The sequence below is a fragment of the Thermobia domestica genome, chromosome 3 (genome assembly GCF_964235325.1).
Source record: "Thermobia domestica chromosome 3, izTheDome1.hap1.1, whole genome shotgun sequence".
NCBI lineage: Eukaryota > Metazoa > Arthropoda > Insecta > Zygentoma > Lepismatidae > Thermobia > Thermobia domestica.
The window spans coordinates 134754922-134766190 of record NC_137456.1 but is presented as its reverse complement, the minus strand read 5'-3'; positions in this window follow the sequence as shown (position 1 = coordinate 134766190).

Genomic DNA, 11269 nt, shown 5'->3' with positions numbered 1-11269 from the left:
AAAAGAGAAGAAAGGAAAGCCAAAAAGCAACTAGCGGTCAAACTTTCAACCAAAACAGTACCAGTTACATTATTGAATCTTTATCATCTTTGGAAACAAAAAACGAAGGCAATAAAGAACACGCTAAAGCTGGAGGAGATCCTGATTTTAGTTGGAAGTATCCTTTAAAGACAAGAAAGCAATCACAGATTAGATGCATAGAAATGAGAAAATTCCTCCCAACATTACCAAAAGTGAAGGAGAAAATCGGTTTGACTGGAAGAAAAATTGCAGCTATTGCTACTAAAGTTTTCGAAGATTTTAATATTGTAAGGCCAGAGCAGCTGCAAAACATAATTGATAGAAGTAAAATACAAAGAGAGATTGCGAAAAATCGTAGAAGTGTAAGAACTGAAGTAACTGTTAACAAAGAGAAACCTTGTACCATCTATTTTGATGGGAGGAAAGACCAAACACTCGCAATGTCCGGCTCCGGAAGTCATAGAGATATGAAGAGGAAAGATCATTATTGTGTCCTTGAAGAACCGGGTAATAAATTTCTCAGCTATGCTTCTTTGACCGTTTTAGCATTAGCAAAGAATACTGCTAGTTCTATCTGCCGGGAATTACAGAAAATAATGTGGACCTATGAGATATGGTAGCTATCGGCTGCGATGGTAGTAATACTAATGTTGGGTCAAAAGGATGATGATTAGAGTGCTCGAAAACCATTTAGAGAGACCCTTGCAGTGATGTATACGTTTATTGCACATCATTGAACTATTACTTCATCATTTAGCCTACTGAAAGAAATCGATGATGTGACTACAGGTACTTTGTCTGGTCCTATTGGTAGATCATTGGTGAATTGTGAGGCGAATCCAGTGTGCAGCTTCGGAAAGATTTCTTCAGAACTCCCTACATACCTAAACGTGCGCCATCTCAGTTATGATCAAATATATTTGTATGAAATATGTCAATCTGTCATAAGAGGAGGCTGTGATAAAAACCTAACAGATAAGAAACCTAGGAAACTTACGTATACTCGCTGGTTAACAATGGCTTGCAGATTTTCGCGTCTATATATATCAACGCCAAATTCTTCAGAGGAGCTCTAAACTCTCGTAAAGTTCGTAGTAAAAGTATATGCACCAGTGTGGTTCAGCATAAAACAAACCTCTTGCCAAATACGGAGCTAAACATTTGTTATTGATCATAAGACTTTCGAGATGTTTGCAAGAACCATACAAGACTTTTGTCAATAAAGTAATTTCCAGAAATGCATTCTATGCGAATTCTGAAAATATTCTTATTGCCATGATTGGTGACTAGCCTCAGATCAGCTACGCGAATCCTTGCAACCGATAAAATCCTCCAATCCAGAAAACAATGTAAACGTGCCAGTGTTAAACTTCGAGGCTATCTTCCTTCCAAGTGCCAGTGTTAAACTTCGAGGCTAGTAATTACACAGAAATGATAAACTAAAATGGGTGGAACAATAGAACCGCCAATACTGACTTATATCACAGATGACAAATTGCGAGAATTGGTTCTTGAGAAAGTACAAATATTGATATCCCTGAGTTTCCATGTTATACGCAAGCAGTGAAAAGATTAGTGAAAATACTTAGTGAAGGTTCTTCGACAGTATGTGAGCCAGGAGAGATTTCTTTATTCGTTCCAAATTTGACAAGAAAATACATGACTATTTTCAGATAAAGTCGCAGTATTTTGCTTGAATGGATTTTATAAAACATTCAATCTAATACTGGTGGGTAAGTGGGATGGAACTCGACGGTAGCCACCTCCATGTGGTAAGTTCTGGGTTGATAACATAGAATATGAACTTCGATAGCTTTAGAAATCTACCTGGACACGACAAGAAATCATAATTACCTTCAAATTACAGTCTCCTTCAAGCGAAGAGCTGCCTAATAATTATACAATGAACAATAAACGTGCATTTATTTACAAAACCTATCAAACTTAAGGCCCATTGCACTCTTGCTAAAGAATATTTTAGAGAATTGAAATTTCCGGTGGTAAAGTACTACAATATGATGCAACTTTTGCCCTATATCCGAATTCGAATTTAAAAAACTAAAAATTTAGGCTCTTTTCACTCATTTATAGGGATGCGCTCGAGTCGAGACATGTCTCGAATCTCGACTCGACTCGACTCGAATTCGAGTCGCGATTCGAGTCGAGACACACTTTGTAAAATTCGAGACGAGTCGAGACAAACGTATTTCTCGACTCGAATTTTCGAGTCGAGACGGCTCTTAAAAATCTCGACTCGACTCGAATGTCTCGAAAATCTTTCTATATTTTTTAATATTATTTTGAAGATAGTATTCACTCAGAAACAGCCTTGAAACCAATTCCAGCTTTTATTCCTTTAGAAAGGTACAGAACGCATAAAATTAATAGTTAATCTTTAAAGATCAAGATTTAATTTTCAGCTCAATTCAGTTAATTAGAACTAATAGTTAATGTCGTTGTATTTGGTTGTACTGTAAATATAATGATAATAATAATAATAATTGATTATCTAGTTTATATAAAACTATTATCCGTAGTCTAAATCTAGTTTGTATAAAACTATTGCGATAGAGTGAACTTCATAAATTCTCTGAATGAGCAGTTGGTAGTCTATAGTAATTTAGCATAGTTATAATTATTGTGTTTTCGTTCTCATGAACGAAATAGGGTTACGTAACTTCTGGATTATTCGCTTGCCCAACTATTCTCAGGCTTTAATATGTTGCAGCATATCACGAGCTACGGATAATATATAATGTAACATTTGTTGTACATCACATATTATGATACGAGACTATTTTACATAGTATATCTTATCTAATATAAATAAAATAAAGAGTTTGTTTGTGTGTTTGTCTGTCTGTCTGTGCGACCTGGGGACCAGACTAGTGGACCGAGAGTTCCCAAAATTTGGTCACGGGTACCTTAGTCCAGGCCCCAGATCAAGACGAAGCGTTTTTTTTTTAATTTCGAACCAGGGGGGTCTCGGGGGGGACGTTTACTGGGACCGACCTGGGAACCAGACAAGTTGACCGAGAGTTACCAAATTTTGGTCACGGATACCTTGGTCCAGGTCCCAGTCTAAGGCGAAGCGTTTTTGTCAAAATTGGAACAAGGGGGTCTCAGGGGGGCGTTTAGCGAGACATGTAGTAAAAGTAATCCAAATTGATCAACATTAGTGTCAAATCCATAGTTTTCACGGTCGCTGAGATCAATGGTGACACTTCCATCAGCGATGACTTGCAAATTCAGCTACTACTGTATGCGGGCTGGGTGTCAGGGGGTGAGGAATACCGAGACATGTATAAATAGCCCATATTGATTGATACTAGTGTCAAATCCTTAGTTTTCGCGGTCACTGAAATGAATGGTGATACTTCCACAGGTGTTGACTTCCAAATACAGCCCCCATGCGAAGAATGGGTATATTAAGCTAGTATTACAATAAATGGACTGCTTGGATGCCAAGAACTAGTACAGATAAGTACCATCCACTTCTATGAATAGGTATTTTTTAAAAGGACTTTTGTAAACACTAAGTTATAAAACAATGAACTACATACAGTAGTTATGGTTTTGGCTCCCAACATAAAAGAAATATGGATTCTTCATGAGATATTGAACTTCAACTTTCACTCCTGGAAAATTTCAATTTTGGAGTTAGGCCACTTGGCATCAAAGCAGTTCACTGTAAGATAAATACATTCCGCACATTAGTAACATAGTTATTCAGGGGCCTTCGATTTCCATCCTCTCAAATGAAAGCTGAATGATTGCTTGATACATGCTGACTATATAGGAGAAATAGTGTATTAAGTTTTCGAGCTTTGGTGCGTATCCGTATTTACACTCTGATATAACTTTAAGTTCACACTCAAATCGAGCTAATTGTTTAATGCATTTCGAAAGCTTTTGTTTTTATGCAGCTCATTAAGGAAAATCTATTTCATAATCGTAACATTTATGTACTAAGAAACTATGAACGTAAAGTGGACTCGACCTAGCCCCGTGGCCGCTGTGACTCAGTGGCACAGCTCTCACCCTTGGTGTGTGAGGACTCTGATTCTGTGTGTGTGTGTGAACTCCGCGGCTAGTGTATGCGTACAGAGTCGGAAGCGGTATGTATTGTTTATACTACTTACAACGTTACCCCCCACATAAAATATAAATTCACCCTTTCTCCCTTCTCTTTTTCGAATACAATGAACCGACTCTTTTGCTGAAGAACGATGCTAAAAGAAAATTGAAACATCTGTGTCTAAACTTTCTTTGAAGCGCAGTCTTTTGTATTTGTAAGGTTTTGCGAGTGTTTTCGAGATAGCCAAATTTTTACCATGGACTCCTGCTGCAAACTGACCGTGAGTAAACACCCGATCTCGCTGTGCTCAATTTCTCTCGCACACGTGAAATGGGTTTGTTGTTTCCAAAACAAATAGGAAGTTACCTTGTGCTTTTGCATTTCTGCGCGCACACAGGTACCATTGTTGTTTTAATGATCAGAAGAAATATCAAAACCATCCGATATATATGATACAAAACAGCTAACAGAGGGAGGCAAAGATAAAAGTAGGCCTATACCAAGATTTCCGCGTGGTACCATTATGGAGAATAAATAGGCCTATTTGATAAACTCACGTAGATGCGCTTAAACCTATTCCATCTGTCCTTATAATTTTTCTGGTCTCATCAATTTCTCAGGAGAATACGTACAACATATGTCCAAATTCCATATATACTCTTTCTAAACTAATGAGTAAACTCATTAAGAACACCAACTGATATCAATAAACAGGAAAGAAAACAATACTTTATACTTCTATCATTTGGTACACATCTCTATGAAGCACAGCTTGTTTCTTTTTGAAATAGCTCCTTCGTGTCACAGCTGTGGTTAGTTTTGTTTTGTGTTAGGATGAAAGAGAGAAATGCAACATTTGCTTCGAGGTGAAGTTATATATATTATTAAGATGAGCGGTGATAAGCGAGGTTTAACAAAGAGTGCCTTTCGGATGCACAATTTAACGGGTAGTTGCAGTCCGTGTTGAGAATCGAACCAAAGCTATGTAAGACATGTTAATATTGAGCTCTTTTGTGGTAAAAGTGAACTTCAGAAACACACAAAAGACTTGAAACATCAAGCTAATGTAAAGCAATTGAAAAATAGCCTACCTATCGCTGCATCTTTTCTGTGGCTAGGAACATGCAGTGTGTAGCAACAAGAATCGTGTTAAGGACTTTGTTTTCGAACATAACATTCCCTTCCACACCATAAAAGACAATATAATGTTTGTTAAAAGAAAGTGCACATAATATTTTTAAATTTTGTTTGTGATCCTATCATGCACAATTATAAATAATGCCTTTCATACTACGAGAATGAGTTCAACTATACGTCATGGCCCCTCTAAAGCGGGGCCGCGGTGGCTCAGTGGTAGATCGTTCACCTCTGGTGCTTGGGGACCCTGGTTCGATCCCAGCTCGTACCAAGTGAACTTTGTGGTGGACAAACACCGTGTGCGTGGGTTTCCTCGGGGTTCTTCCGTTCCTCCCACTTTCTTCATTCCACGATTTCACTAATTTCTCAGCATCACCCCTCTCCTTTAGCCTAACCGGCATAACCGTGGGACGCAAAACTCAAAGATTTCACTTAATTTTTTCCCTCGAAAGCGATATCTTTCAAAATTATTTATTGTTAGATATTGTAAATTTACGGTATCTATTTTAGTGGACGGGAAATTTTGCATCTAATCGGATAATTTCATGGCTTCTAACAGGAATTCGCAAGTTACGAAATTTGCATCACTGTCTTTTGAAAGGATGCCTAGAAAAAATACTACTAGAAAATAACTGAAAATACAAAGTGGATTTGATAGCCAAATTCACGTCATCTTGGTGCGTCATCATTTTTCTTTAAATATTTGTATTTAGTATTAGATTAGAGTTTAGTGTCCCTTTCAGCATCAAGGCTATATGAGACGTGAACTTACAAATTAACGTGGGTTCAGAACCACAGGAGTTCCCATCGGAAATCGAACCTAGGTCTCCCGCACCAAAGACGCGTACGCTAATCATATGGACAAGGGTGTTCGATATTTATTAATGTGTACATAAAGTTGTGAAATTGCGCTTGTATAATGGAATGCAATTCCTTCTACTGACATAAACCTTCACAATACTTAGCTGGACAAAGTATCTTTAAAAAAAAAATGTCACTCTTTATGTTTCAGTTCCTGGTTCGACTGAAGGATGGAACAAATTGCAATGAGCGTTTTTGGATCCTACTTTGTGTAGTTGATTCATCATAAACTTGGTATTTGATACGGATATGAACTATTACACTTATTTGGTGTTTATTTCTAAATAATAAGTCCTAATACAATTTCATAAAGTTGTAATTCTTCTTTAGTTTGTATCACTTTACACAATGACAAATCCAAAAGGTGTGTTGTATCGGTGCAGTACCAGTTTTTCACGTTTTTCAAAATGTTCCAAAACCCAAAGAATAATCTTTAATTTCTGATATTTTAGTCGTCACAAATTACAATTTTATAATGTAGTCAATGTTTATAATTACTGGGCAGTTGGGCGTTTAAACTAATGACGTCATAATAAAGTCAAAACCCTAATTTTGAGTTGAATTGATTCTGATTTTAACGTCCCGTTCAGGAGCGAGGCTATGTGAGACGTGGACCTACTGATTAACGTGGAATCCGAACCTCATGAACTCCCACCGGGAATCAAGCCCAGGTTTCCCACGCCAAAGGCAAGTATGCTAACCGTTAGCCACGAAGGAGCTCCACCATAATTTTAGTGGGCGATAAGAAATATCTCGCCAGTGCTTTTACAATAAATAAAATTGTATAAGTATTAAAGAATAGTGGTAAGAGATTTTATAATAGCTCTTTTATTTATGAGATATGAGTATTTTGAAAAAAAAAACAACTAAAGAATAGGTTGGCGGAACCACAAAAGACTCGTAAAATAAACTTTCTTATAAATACATACGCACCTTACTCACCTTTTATAATTGCTATGCTTACGTTCTCCATAAAAACAGAAATTCTCTTTTAGTGATACTTTACACAAGATCATGAAGTGGGTTCAAATTTAATTAAAGGCAAAATACAATACAATAATCCACAAATATTGCCTCAAGTGAGTTTAAAGATTTCTAAACACTAGTGCGAAACCGGGCTCTGCCGTTGCGATCGATTTACAGGTCTTGAGACGAAAGTAAGAAGGGTCTTACGCACACAGTAAGTAAAAACAATTAATATGCCGGTAACTTTCCCCCAAATGGGTGTATCTTAAAACTAATCTCACCATTATTTTTCTAATTAAATTCTAGCCCGAAATTATGTATCATATTACCCTATTCCCATTTTGAAAACTTGACCTTAATTCAAAATGGCGGATTTCAAGATGGCTGCCATCAAGGTCATATCTACCATACGACTTCCCCCCAGGACTTATATGTATCCACATGGTTTTTCTTCAATTTTCTTCATTAACGCTCCGTTTACAAAGGATAGTAAGGGACTTCTGTGGTAATCTCTAATAACCACATCACAACTCTTAAAAGTTATTTAAAAAAATAGAAAACATGCACCATGGCAAAAATTTGTCATCACAAGTAATGATGCATACATGCCTTCTATCAGCAAAAAAAGTTTCATTGTAATTGGAGCCGGACATTTGAGTGATGATCCTTGTGGGATGTGATTGAACGTGACGTCAGAACACATCGCCCCCCTTCCCGGAATTCACGAGAATTAGGTGACTGAGTGAGCACATGTGGTGCCAGCTCTCTCCAGCGACCTATCAAGGATCATTGCGTGTATGCCAAGACGTGTCGCCGTTTTTATCCATGCCAAAAGTCGACATACTGACAATTAGGTAGGTAGTCATGATGGTCTGGCTGATGTGTGCGTATATTTTAACTCGTACATTTTGTCTCGACTCGAATTTCGAGACGTCTCGACTCGAATTCGAGTCGAGTCGAGACAGAGACTGTCGAGTCGAGACACGAGTCGAGACAGAAACATATTTTCGAGTCGAGACACAAGTCGAGACAACATTTTCTCGAGACGAGTCGAGACAGGCTTAAATCTCGACTCGACTCGACTCGACTCGAATGCATCCCTACTCATTTATAAAACTTATCAAACTTAAGGCCCATTGCGCCCCGGCTAAAAATTATTTTAAAGAATTGAAATTTTACATGGTAAAGTACTACGATATGATGCAACTTTTGCCCCTATCCAAAATCGAATTTCTAAAAAAGTTTTTTTGGCCTCTTTTCACTCCACCCTAATATACACCGTATGTTCAGTACAATTCAGAGGAAGCATACCCCCTTATACTAGGGTTGTCAGTAGGTAATATCACTGGACGCGAAAAAACAATAAGAGATAGGGGTACGCTGATCAAAATTCTCCTAAAGTGAGGATATACCATACCCCCGTGTACCCCGTTCTAGCACTGCACTTATCATCTTTATTAATTAATAAATTGAATTCTACAACTGAAAATGTCAAAAAATTAAAAATTTTCTTCATTGATTTGTACTATAAATTTCAACTATGTTATAAAATAGAGGATCTGCCCATACGTATCTTCATCATATCGACTCAATGAAGCCAAAAAACAACCAAGCATTGTCTGAGTCGGCATGTCTGATGGCTACTCTCGTTTCCGCCATGATTGTTGGCTCGAAACATTGCGATCTTATTGGAACGGAGTGGGCAGAGTAGGTGTGCCGAAGCTGTGACGTATGGCTTCACGATTTTGTTGTATGGGCAGATCATCTATTTTACAACATCCTTGATAATTTTTTTGATAATATTATCTCTAAGTCGGTACCGTATTGAGCATAGACCTAATATACAATTTAAGGGGGTAAGCATGGCCACTCACAGCCGGGGCAAGGAAGTAATCGTCCCCGCCCTGAATTTTCGAAAAGAGTTCGGTTCTTCGAGTTATATGCGAAAACATATATTTTCTTGCTCACCCACTACAATATTTAATAAGGATGGTCAAAATTTTCCAGAATCGGAAATTTCACTTTCCGGATTTCGGAGAAATTCCGGAATTCGGAAAAATGGTACAATAGATGATTTTTCCGAATTTCGGATTTTTTCCGAAATCGGAATTTTTCCGAATTCTGGACTTTTCCGATTTTACTTTCCGGATTCTGGAAAGTAAAACTTCCGGAATTGGCCATCCACAGCATTTTATATATTCACTGTAGCTAATGAAGTTATGAGGGCCGCGGTGGCTCAGTGGTAGAGCGTTCACCTCTGGTGCTTGGGGTCCCGGGTTCGATCCCAGTCCCCGCCAAGTGAACTTTGTGGTGGACAAACACCGTATGAGTGGGTTTTCTCAGGGTTCTCCCGTTTCCTCCCACTTTCTTCATTTCATTCATTACTCATCATCACCGTCTCCTTTAGCCTAACAGGCATAATCGTGGGACGTAAAACTCAAAGATTTCATTTTCTAATGAAGTTATGCAATGTGCATCAATAATTCATAATTATTTTACATTAGACCTAAGTATTATGTGCATCAAGATATGTGTGTTCGCGACTTCACTTGAGTAGAAGTCTTCACCTCCATCCAAAAAATCTGGGGCCGTTCTGGGAGGAAGAGAGAGAATTACGGTGTCTTCCTGTTTCGCCTTTTCCTGTTTTGCCTTACACAAGTTTTCCAGCTTTTTCTGCCCCCTGGCATCTTTACCAACATAACAAGATCAAACTTTGATTTAAGGCGTAACAGGAATTCCTGTTTTGCCTTACAATTTGGAGGGAAATTTCATATAATAAGGATATTTTTAAGGGGATAAGGGGATAATATCGCTCATATTTGATCCTTTTTATGTATCGATCCTTCCCCCTCAATGAAGTTACGGCGCTGAATTTATATTTAAACGCCATCGGAAGTGTTACTCTTCGTTTCAGCGACCCCAAAAACTATGGATTCGACACTTATATATATACTTCCCCCAACTTGCGGTAATGAATTTGGATTTAAACAGGATCGAAAGTGTCACTGATCATCTCAGCGACCCCGAAAATTATGGATTTGACACTAGTAATATCGGCCATTTTCAATCATTTTTATACATCTTTTCCTCCCTAAAGTTGTGGACCTGAATTTGGATTTGAACGTCATCGAAAGTGTCACTGTTCATCTCAGCGGTCCCGGAAACTATGGATTCGACACTAATATCGGTCATTTTCAATATATATCCCCCTTCCTACCTCTAAGTTGCAACTTCAAAGTGAAATGATAAAAACTATCTTAGGCCCGAACCCCATCTATGTTGAAAATTTTATTGAGATCGGTTTGGTGGTTCAAAAGTTGTTAAGTTACAAATATAGTCACTTTCATATTTATATAATTTGTCACACTACAAAACAGGTATTTGTTTACATACAAAATTTTGTGCATAGAGTTTATATAAAAGTATATGAGAGAATATTAAATAATAGTGGTTGTATGTTTTAGCGCTTGAGTATTAGTGAAATTTGCCTACTGCTGTGTCTTTTAAGAAGTAATTTGGTTAAAATTAACAAAATTTCAAAAGATCAAAGAGCACATTAAGAACTCAGTTTCATTCAAAAGCTCTATTTGCTGCAACAGAAAAGCTTCATAATGTTATATGTATATGCAGCTGTTAATGTCCTGTAATTAATGCACAACCACGAATAAACAACTAAAAAGCATATAAAGGAAATGCGTGCAGACTATTAATTTTTAACAATAGTTACAACAGTTATATTTTCGATTGCTTCTTTTTTAAATATTCGCAATATTGAAGTTACTCAACTTACACTTTTACGTATTTGAGGGGAAAAACATGTTCCATTACTAGTAAAATTAACCTAATACAAAGATATTTGTTATTTTCCCAATTTTTTCAATTTTTTAGGAAAGAAACCGAAAAAAACTTTTTACCAACGGGTTCAACATTTCCGGAAATTTTGCAACACTAATAACAATACAAAAATACTTTAAAATACAAAGGAAAAGAAAAAATTGAAACTACTGCCCATACATAAACAATTCATTATACATTTTTGTTACTATAATGAGTCTGTACAATATATTTAGTGTGTCTTATTAAAATGTTCATTTTCCTAAGGTAACAGTATGGAGGCTGCGGAGATTAGTTTCAGGAGAGAATATTACTAGGAACATAAACAATCAGGGGGAGGGAGTTTACTTCACGAAACTATCATTAAAATGT